The sequence below is a fragment of the Oncorhynchus kisutch genome, linkage group LG11 (genome assembly GCF_002021735.2).
Source record: "Oncorhynchus kisutch isolate 150728-3 linkage group LG11, Okis_V2, whole genome shotgun sequence".
Taxonomy (NCBI): Eukaryota; Metazoa; Chordata; class Actinopteri; order Salmoniformes; family Salmonidae; genus Oncorhynchus; species Oncorhynchus kisutch.
Genome location: NC_034184.2, coordinates 29,041,936 through 29,051,882, shown reverse-complemented (window position 1 = coordinate 29,051,882; position 9,947 = coordinate 29,041,936).

Below are 9,947 nucleotides of genomic sequence, written 5' to 3'. Positions count from 1 at the left end.
AATAAATTGATCTGCAGCACACCACTCATCGCTATAGCCATCCAGCTAATTACAAGCAACTGGCTATACGAAAAGATACGACCTTACCTCTTCTGAGATGTTACTGAAGAACAGACATGAAACAAGAGGCACAGCGTCCACACACGGGCAAAACAACGACATTCGACAATCAATGCAGCAGCTGGGAACAGAGATGGGGAACTGACAAATATAGGGGAGGTAATTAACAGGTGAGTCCAATAATATGCTGATGTGCATAACAGGGAAAGGCATATGTGCGTAATGATGGGGAACCTGGTGCCCCCGAACGCAAGGGGGGAAGAGCAAGAGCAGGCGTGACAGTACCCCCATTGGGAGCCCAATGATCCGGCGGAGGTGTAGCAGCCTGACGAGCCGGGTGGGCGTTAAAACCTGATGATCCGGCTTAGGCCTGATGTGGGATGAGCACCTTCCGAGTCAACCTGGGCAAGAAACCTCTCGAGCCAGTTAGGGAGTGACAGCCCGACGAGCTGGCTTAGGCACCCCCGGTTTCATTGGTGGCGGCCCCCAGACCCGACGTCAATACCAACCAGAAAGCCAGCCCATCCCTGATACTTTGTTTGGTGGCTGCTGTATTCTGTAAGGGCCGACGCCGGGGATGAGAAGCAAGTACGGGAAGTAAACATTTAATAAAGAACAGACATGAAACAAGACAGGCACAGAGCAGCACACGGGCAAAACGACATTCGTCAATCAACGCAGCAGCGGGGAACAGAGCTGGGGAACTGACAAATATAGGGGAGGTAATAAACAGGTGATTGAGTCCAGGTGAGACCAATAATACGCTGATGCGCGTCACAGGGAAAGGCAGATGTGCGTAATGATGGGGAGCCTGGCGCCCTCGAGGGCCTGGGGGGAAGAGCGTGAGCAGGCATGACAGGAGTTAAGACTGCACCGTTTTCCCACCTGCAATCCATCCCGAATCTCCCCATTGTCCCCCAGCAAAATGTGCCTACATTTAGGCTATTGTTAATGTGTATTTCTCACTATGTTAAGGTAAAAAATCTGAGTATAATGCTTTAATGGATGTCAACCCTAATACATGTTCATGTCATCGTCATCAGTCAACTGCATTACAGTTAAAAACTACTGACTACCACCACCTATTTCTGTATGCTAGCTATGCTACCAGCTTATATGAACTGGAGTTAGCATTCAGCCGGCACTTTTTCTAAAGCTGAAAAGGGACAACATCTAAATGTTGTGCAGTGAAAGAACTGTAAAATATATCCAAATCGGGTTTTAGTAACCACATTGTGGGCCTGTTACAATACATCAATCATGACGGATTTGACAAATATCCACTTTGTTAGATCAGATTTGATGAATGTGCGCTTATCCAGCGTACTTATATCCCTTCCCTGAATTCCACTGACCTCTTTACCGAATCTATCACCATTACCTCCCTGATCGCTTTCCAGCAGTTCAACCCCATTTTCGTGTCTTTGAAATCCCTACAAGAGGTATCATTACGATGTTTTTTATTTGTTCTTTATGTTTGTTGTCAAGGAAGTGAGTTTGTGTTTTTTCAGGATTTACCGCCCCCACCGACTGTCAACCAATCATATACGGAGCAATGCGGAGCCCTCGGCATTGTTACAAAATATGGGAGGCGCATGGCATCACCATACGGAGCTTTATTTGGCCTCTGCAAGCCTCCGGAGGGTGCGTCACACCCTCTGTAAGGAGTGTGTGACTCACATTACTGGATCAAGCATAAATGGACTTTTAATAGGCTGTAATGATCAGAAAAATTATGCATCTTAGAAATAGTTTTCACATAAACTTTATATGTCCGAAATCAGAATCAAATAATCCCTGTAAAAGTAACATGGTCATTGTGTTAGAACGTTTATGTTTATTGCCGATTTTCTGCATTCATCAAAGTCCTATCATGTAGCCTGATTTCAGATGTATCTAACAAGATTATTGGGTCCTTCTATAAATAAAGGGGTCAGGGTCAAAATGGTGTGATATACACTACCTGTCAAAAGTTTTCGAACACTTACTCATTCAAGGTTTATTTTTATTTTGACAATTTACTACATTGTAGTATAATAGTGAAGACATCCAAATGACGAAATAACACATATGGAACATACTACATGGAATCATGTAGTAACCAAAAAAGTGTTAAACAAATCCAAATATATTTTATATTTGAGATTCTTCAAATAGCCACCCTTTGTCTTAATGACAGCTTTGCACACTCTTGACATTCTCTCTACCAGCTTCACCTGGAATGTTTTTCCAACAGTCTTGAAGGAGTTCCCACATATGCTGAGCACTTGTTGGCTGCTTTTCCATCACTCTGCGGTCCGACTCTCGAACCATCTCAATTTGGTTGAGGTCTGGGGATTGTGGAGGCCAGGTAATCTGATGCAGCACTCATTCCCTCTTCTTCTTGGTCAAATAGCCAACCATAAATCTCCAATTCGGACTCCAGACCAAATTACACATTTCCACCAGTCTAATGTCCATTGCTCGTGTTTCTTGGTCCAAGCAAGTCTCTTATTATTATTGGTGTCCTTTAGTAGTGGTTTCTTTGCAACAATTCAACCATGAAGGCCTGATTCACACATTCTCCTCTGAACAGTTGATGTTGAGATGTGTCTGTTATTTGCACTCTTTGAAGCATTTATTTGGGCTGCAATTTCTGAGGCTGGTAGCTCTAATGAGGCTGGTAACTCTAATAAACTTGTCCTTTGCAGCAGAGGTAACTCTGGGTCTACCATTCCTGTGGCGGGTCCTCATGAAAACCAGTTTTATCATAGCGCTTGAAGGATTTTACAACAGTTCTTGACATTTTCCGTATTGACTGACCTTCATGTCGTAAAGTAATGATGGACTGTCATTTCTCTTTGCTTATTTGAGCTGTTCTTTCCATAATATAGACTTGGTCTCTTACCGAATAGGGCTATCTTCTGTATGACACCCCTACCATGTCAGAACACAACTGATTGGCTCAAACACATTAAGAAGGAAAGAAATTACACTAATTAACTTTTAAGAAGGCACACATGTTAATTGAAATGCATTCCAGGTGACTACCTTGTGAAGCTCGTTGAGAGAATGCCAAGAGTGTGCAAAGCTGTCATCAAGGCAAAGGGTGGCTATTTGAAGAATCTCAAATATGAATATATTTTGATTTGTTTAACACTTTTTTTGCTTACTACTTGTTTCCATATGTGTTATTTAATAGTTTGGATGTCTTCACTATTATTCTACAATGTAGAAAATAGTCAAACATAGACACACCCTGTGTGTGTGTGTGTGTGTGTGTGTGTGTGTGTGTGTGTGTGTGTGTGTGTGTGTGTGTGTGTGTGTGTGTGTGTGTGTGTGTGTGTGTGTGTGTGTGTGTGAACTAGACATCACTTTCTTGCTTCCTCTGTCCTTGTTTCCTCCACTCCTTGCCTCTCCTTGAAAGTGCATTGGAACCTTCCCTCCTCTCCTCCTTGAGGAGGTGAGGAATGGGGGAAACAAGAAGAGAGTGTTAATTGCATTTCCTTCATTTCTCACTTCCTCTCTCCTCGCCTCCTTCTCAAAGCCCATTGGATAAGAAGGTGAGAGGTGAGGGACCTCTGACCTTCTCATCCAATGGGTTTTGAGAAGGAGATGAGGAAAGAGGATTCAACAAACCAAGGAAATGTAATTGACATTCTCCCAAGGATAGAGGAAGCAAGTATTTGACAGCTATTCCCATTTTTTGAAAGTGCCAGACTGACTGACTGAGCTACCATAATATTCATGGGCTTTCTAGAAACAACCCCTCCCCCTAATTCCCAGATTCTAGACACGAGTGGAGATCTGAGAGGGATTGATGGGTGGTGACATGCTGAGAGCTCCACCTAACCCTCTGATAGGCAAGGTGGAATTTTGGCAGTATTGCTTACACCAGTACAATTATCTCAGATCTCCACTAGGGTTAAGGGGTAAGGGCTAGGGGTTGTTTCTAGGCAGGACCCCACAACCCTTCAGGTGTGTGGTGGGCCTACAGCATGACATTTGAGTCATTGGATATTTACTCCCATTGCTATACACAAATAGATTTGCACAGGTGGGAACTGGACACACCCACGGCACCCTACCAGGCTGATCAGACAGGTCTGGGTAGCTGAAGACCTGCTGTAAACAGTGAAAGGATATATGTACATGTCTACTGTTCACACCCTTGCTTCATTCCAGCTAGTTAGATGTGCAACCACTGACTAACTATAGCTAGTGCATATCTCTAGTCTAGCAATTGATACTGTTGTTTTGGCTGTATAGCATCATTCAGTAAGATTACCAATGGTTAGCAAGGTATCTAGGATATATCAATATATTAATAAGTCAATATACACTAAAACGTATGCAGAAATTGAGAAATCGTATCTTATTTTGGCACTGTGGCAGGTATGGACAGCTATTATCAATTAATGAATAGATAGTAGATTAATAGATTTGAAGAATGGAGTTAGAAGGGTGACCTGCTTTGAAAGGATAACCACATTTTAACATTGAAATATCAAGTCGTTTTTTGGTTTAATATGGCTGTTTTCACGTTGCTCCGTTTTAACTCGGAAAACAAACGATCAAAACATACGACCATAATCTTCCCTCAATCTTACCGAATCTTGATATAATGTTGTTGAAGAAGTAGGCTAATTATTTAGACCACCTTAACAACATAGACACCAAAATGTTCTGTCAATCCTCAAGATAAACATTAATTCCCACACTTTAGCTGTTGTTAAACCGTGTGCAGTATCACACAAACTCTTTATCATTCTGAAAATCCTTTCCTGAAACAGCTGATGTTGTGCGATAATGTCCCCAATTAACTAAACAGCTAGACATAAAACGCATATCAAACAACTATTATGAGTAATTATTGAAGGACCCTGTTAATGACAGTATCACATTTTGTTTTATTAATCATATTAAATTTACACTTTCTGTTTGAAGCATTGGCTTTTGCAATCACATACATTATTTTGGATATGTGGGTGCATGAAAACTCTTTTCACACCGTAACATAGGGAGCAGTGAAGGCTCCTCGGAGAAGGAAGGGGGGACCATCCTCCTCAGTGAATTTCATAAAAATAAAACTATACTAAATATTTCATGTCACCAAATAATTGATTAAAAGACACTGTTTTGCAGTGAAGGTCTAAAGTAGCCTCAACAGCACTCTGCAGGGTAGCACCATGGTGTAGCTGGAGGACAGCTAGTTTCCGTCCTCCTCTGTGTATAGTGACTTCAATACAAAACCTAGGAGGCTCCTGCTTCTCACCCCCTTCCATAGACTTACACAGTAATTATGACAACTTCCGGAGGACGTCCTCCAACCTATCAGAGCTCTTGCAGCATGAACTGAGATGTTATCCGCCCAATCAAAAGGTCAGAGAATGAATCTAATATTGAAAGCATAAACTACAGCTAGCCAGCCCTGCAGTGCATAAAATGTGGTGAGAGGTTGACTCAAAGAGAGGGAAAGGCAAACGTTGAACAGTTTGAACAAATTAATTTATTTAAAAATGAAGGAGAAACAAGAGAGCAAGAGTGAGAGAGAGCTATGTTTCGTTGTGTTGTTTTTCACTTTCACTTAGCTAGCGAATGCAGCTAGCTAGTTTAGCCCACTAAAATAACCAGCTCAAACTGAGAGGGATGCTATGTTAGCTAGCTGGCTATGGCTATCCAACACTGGAACTCTTCCAAGTCAAGATAAGCTTTTGGTTTTATAAATGTATTGCCACCGGGGCCTGCCGGTGTAACTGCTAAACTGCTTGCTGACTGTACACATGATTGTAGCAGGTTTAATAATGCATTACTTCTAGTAGCTATGTTGACTAGGACATTAGCTAATATGGCGACAACGATGTAGGCTGTTTGTAGCAGTTAGTGGTTATGATATGAAGGTTTTGCTTGGAAAGTGTTTTTAGCCATGTCACGGACAGCTGATGTGTTGTGCACTGAAGTCCACAAGCGAAGGGAAAATGTGAGAGGAAGAGCACATAAATGCGAGAAGGAATTATACAACGAGCAAATTGATCATTCTGTTTGTATGTGGCTGCTATGAAAGTGAACTCTGTTTGCGTGTGATCAGTGGTGTATTCATTCCGCCAATTCCGTTGGAAATGTTTCTTAAACGGAAGCAAATGGAACAGGGATAAACATACCTGAATTGTCCAATTGAAACTCTAGTTTGCAACTGATGTACTAATGATTACACCCTAGATCAGCTAGATGCAGATAAGAGTGTGCAAGGCGGTATTGAATGTGTCACTGTCTGTCACCTTGATTACTCTAATTTTTTTCTCGACCTGTGCACCTACATTGTAAACTTTCATTCATAGGCTAGGTTGTAGCCAACTCATAATGGGTACTGATATGGAGATACGAAATGTTACAAGGTTACAGTACTCTTCAGAGATCGCCATACAAAAAATTATCCAACAGCAATATCCAGGAATGTCACAGGTTCAAGGTCAATGGGTAATTCAATTATTAAATGCTTAATATATGATCTAACAACAAACAAGTGTATCATGAATGTAAGAAAATAAATGTAGTGTTTTATGTCACACAATTTTTGCCAAATCTGTGAAGACTCCAAGCATGTGAAAGGGTTTAAACATAGGTATTGATTCAACTCATGAATTATGTTGAATGTATCTATCTCCCCCCTTTATATCTTAATGTATTCACATAAAAAAAGTTGACTAAATGACTTATTTGCTGATAAGATTTTATTGTCATTTGAGCATATGGTCGAGAAATATCGACTCCCAAAGCAGGACTTTTTCCCCTTCCTACAAGTAAGACATTATATTCTGAAGAGCACCACCTTAATTGGTAACCCTGATGTGTCTATCATTGAAATAATGCTTTTTTTCCCACAAAGGAAAATATCTGTAAGTCTGTTTTATGATACTTTTAAGGTCCTTTTCTGCTGTCAACACACAGAGGGTGAAACAAGTGTGGGAGAAAGAATTGTCTGTTACTATTGACGAAGAGATGTGGGAGGACATTTGGAGATATGCAAAAACAATATCTATATGTAATCGTACTAGAGCAATCCAATTAAGAATAATACACAGATTGCATATATCCCCAAATCGCAGACATGCTTTTAGCCCCACTTCCTCCTCTCCTCAGTGTCTTAAATGTAAGACTGATACAGGCACCCTAACACATTGTTTATGGTCATGTATCAAAATAGAAAGATACTGGTCTGGTGTTCTGCAAGAAATTGAAAAGATCCTAGGGGTTGATCTAGAATTGGACCCAGTTTCTTTAATGTTAGGTCTCCCTAGTAGGCATGTTACTTCTGCGGGTAAGAGGAGGCTTTACAACATCCTTACATTCGCAGCGAGGAAAAACATCCTTTTACAGTGGATTAGTGATAAGGTTCCTTCTATTAAAGATTGGCATAAGATACTATTTGAATGGGTGCCTCTGGAATATCTGACATGTACATTGCATTCTAAAAGAGACCAGTTCTACAAAGTATGGGAACCTTATCTAAATTACCTAGAACCTGAGGTATCAGCTATTATGCTGCAAGGATTCTCTTAGAATGGCGGGGATCTATGTATTTCAGAACTACACTGTACGTTCCATGTGTGGAACCTAACTTCTTGGTTTAAACTGAGCTTTTTTGTTTAATTTCTGTTTGTAAGTTTATTTAAAATGTATGTCTTGAGAGACGCAATGTTGGGGATGGGGTGAGAGAAGCACCAAGCGGGAAGAGGAAAATAGTGTATGTATGTATGTGTGTGTGTGTGTGTGTGTGTGTGTGTGTGTGTGTGTGTGTGTGTGTGTGTGTGTGTGTGTGTGTGTGTGTGTGTGTGTGTGTGTGTGTGTGTGTGTGAGTGTGTGTGTGTGTGTGTGTGTGTGTGTGTGTGTGTGTGTGTGTGTGTGTATGTATATATATGTATAGTATGTGTAAGTGAGTGCTGTTTTTTGTTGTTGCTTTGTCTCTGTTGTTGTATCTCTTAATATGGGTGAAAATAGTGAAATTCCAATGAAAAATACTGTTACACATTTAAAAAGGTCCACTACAATAAATGCTCACTGGTACCCTAGTTTATAGAAAGACCCTATTAGGGAAATCATTATTCTTGCAAAGCATGTAAGCATTTTAAACAAGTTATTATATTAATCTTACTATTCACAATAATCCTATTATTGTGTGCATGTAACCGTGCATAAGTAACCAGTTCTGTATCCATTACACTCAATAAAAGCCTACAGTAAAATCAATGGTTTTTGGTGGCACAATGAATTTCACAGGTTTGGATCCATTTTGTGTTCAGTTGTGTAAAATTCCGATGAGTACGACCCACTGCAACCACATCCTGTGGTCAAGAGCTCAGTGACACTTAAAACTACAGAGTATTTCATTATACAGTAAATGTAGTAGAACACTTTCACTGAAATAACAGCTCAACAGAGAGAACACACCAAAATATCATATATTTTATATATTTTATACTATGTATGTACCACTAGCGTCATGCGGTAATGATAGGTTGTTCCTCACTATAATCCTGAGTTGTGCTCTGTGACTGAACAAACAGGTTGTGATTCTCAGTGATTCACTATGAGTGGTTACCCTGTCAGTATTCCCCTCGTGCTATGTTTCACCAGACCTTGAATCACTGCCAGAGAAACAAGTACTGAAACATTGGTAATCTGCATAGAGTGCACAAAGGGTTTGTTTAAACCTACGATTATAACATCTGTGGTTATTGCAGTAATTTACACCACAGGTTTTGGAATCGAAGTGCATCTTCAAAACAAATACATCAAATGTTACTTACCTTAGGCAATTAAATCCTCCTGAACTTTTGACCTAAGGTGAACTGAACTGAACCAAACCTTACAACAAACAAAGTGAAAAGCAGGATGTTCATGTAAACTTTACAGACTTTTCCAGAGCATTTGACACTAGACCATGGCTAGCTCCTACTCAGTCTAGCAGAGCATGAGGTGTCCCAGACACAATGGTTTACTATCAAGAGCATGAGGTGTCCCGCTCACAATGGTTTACTATCAAGAGCATGAGGTGTCCCGCTCACAATGGTTTACTATCAAGAGCATGAGGTGTCCCGCTCACAATGGTTTACTATCAAGAGCATGAGGTGTCCCGCTCACAATGGCTTACTATCAAGAGCATGAGGTGTCCCGCTCACAATGGTTTACTATCAAGAGCATGAGGTGTCCCGCTCACAATGGTTTACTATCAAGAGCATGAGGTGTCCCGCTCACAATGGCTTACTATCAAGAGCATGAGGTGTCCCGCTCACAATGGTTTACTATCAAGAGCATGAGGTGTCCCGCTCACAATGGTTTACTATCAAGAGCATGAGGTGTCCCACTCACAATTGCTTACTATCAAGAGCATGAGGTGTCCCGCTCACAATGGCTTATTTTCAAGAGCGACCTAGAAAACCGCAAGTGAAGGGTGAGGAGGAAAACATGCCTTTCTAACCCACAGCCAGTCCCAGCTGGAGTTCCCCAGGGTGGAGGGCTCTCTCCCCTACTGTTTGTGCTATGCACGAACACCCTAGACTCCAGCCTCCTAAGGCAGCATCCACCCTGTTATGTACGCTGATGACCTGAGTTGTGCCATAGCAAGCTACCTGGCCAAACACAAGCAGCAGTCAATGCAGTGACAATACCTACTTAAATTTGTTTGAGTGCCTTCTTGTATTTCATTTTTCTTATATTTTTATCAAATATTTATTCATTGAGCTTTTTATGTTTGTATTACTCTTTTATTCGCTTACTAACTTTTCGTATTGTTGTTGCATTGTCGAGAGCAAGTAAGCATTTCATTGCACTGTTTACCCAATGTATGTCATGTGTATATGACGAATAAACAAACTTGTGTGGAAAACTTGTGTGGAAAAACCAACTGC